Source organism: Phyllopteryx taeniolatus, chromosome 9 (assembly GCF_024500385.1).
Source record: "Phyllopteryx taeniolatus isolate TA_2022b chromosome 9, UOR_Ptae_1.2, whole genome shotgun sequence".
NCBI classification, from domain to species: Eukaryota; Metazoa; Chordata; class Actinopteri; order Syngnathiformes; family Syngnathidae; genus Phyllopteryx; species Phyllopteryx taeniolatus.
In genome coordinates, this window is record NC_084510.1 from 980,192 (window position 1) to 981,561 (window position 1,370).

General features: G+C 42.2%; 1 protein-coding gene across 7 annotated transcripts in view; it reads left to right on the forward strand.

The window, feature by feature from the left end:
* Window positions 1-351: 351 nt before the first annotated feature.
* The window catches only part of setd5 (SET domain containing 5), an 81,955-nt gene continuing 80,936 nt past the window's right edge, over window positions 352-1,370 (forward strand). For 5 of the 7 annotated variants that reach the window (XM_061783973.1, XM_061783971.1, XM_061783975.1 and 2 more), the window contains exon 1: window positions 352-818. The gene's annotated coding sequence lies outside the window, so the exon portion shown is untranslated. The remainder of the gene's footprint in view (window positions 819-1,370) is intronic. The other 2 variants (XM_061783977.1, XM_061783979.1) reach the window with 1 other exon arrangement.

A 1,370-nucleotide genomic window follows, 5' to 3' on the forward strand; every position in this document is an offset into this window, starting at 1 on the left:
AGAATCCAAACCATTTACATACGAATACAATGATAATTTCTCGGGTCAAATCCTTTGTTAATCACCGAATCTCCAGAAACGACTTTGCTTGTCGTGCGACTTAATGGCATTCGCACATAGAATGCGCTATCTGCTTCTTTCTCCCACCACTCCTCAAAGCAAATAACGCCCCTTGACGGCTTATTCGGTGAAAAAAACAATCGACATTTGACTCGCAGCCAATCGGTGAAAGGTACGGCTGCATTTCCCGCGACTGACACACGAGTAGCCAATGAATGGACGGAGACCGATGTCGTGGTAAGCACCACCCAATAGAGAGCCCCTGCACGGTCGCCAGGGAAACCCCATGGCGTGGCAGTGTGTCAGTTTCGCTTGGACCCGCGGTCGATGCCGGCGAGGCGAGGGGGAAGGGACGGGGAGGGAGGGGGGGGGGATGGGCGCTTCTCCAATGCAAAGATCCGACACAGAATCAGAGCCCTGTAACATATACAGCAGTACCCCCTATTAAAAAAAAATTGCATTTGCAAATACATGGTACTTTTAAATCAATCGAGTTATTAACCTGGAATATATCGGAGGCATCCAATGGAAGTAATACATTTGGAATTAACAGGGGATTTAACTTTCCCTTTTTTTGTGGGAGCCGCGGAGAAGTTTGTTTCCTACTGCTGGAGAACGAGCTACTTTTAAAGGCAAAGGATACAGGAGACACCGCGGCCGACGGACGGGCCTACTGGTTTGATTGGAATTCATGTTGGGTTACTCCAAGGAATTCTATGAATTTGCCTCGTTTGTGCAAGATTATGATGCATCTTTAGGTGAGTGACTCGTTGTTTTGTAACACTAGAATCAGTTGTGTGAGACACTAACAATATAGCAGACACGTTCTCATAATATCAGTCATCTCGACAGAGCTAAGAAGCTAACATAGCTAGCTAACTAGTTAGCATCCACTTAAGTTTAGCAGAAGTAGTCGGATAGCGTCCACTGTCTTTCCTTTTTCATGATTGTGCGGGTGACCTGAATGTCCCTCAAACATTAGTCGATCATGTAGGGCTTCTCCTGGTTTGGGACTGGACTTCGTGGCTTCTTAGGAGCTCCTCGTGTTGTTGTTGTTGTTGTTTTTTTTAGAAATATAGCGATCTCCAACGCTCATATAGCAATTATATATATATATATATATATATATATATATATATATATATATATATATATATATATAGAACACAGACACATATATGCAGATACACACACATATATGTGTGTGTGTGTATATATATATATATATATATATATATATATATATATATATAGGGAGAAAGAGAGAGCACAGACACAAACACATATATATGTATGTATGTGTGTGTGTG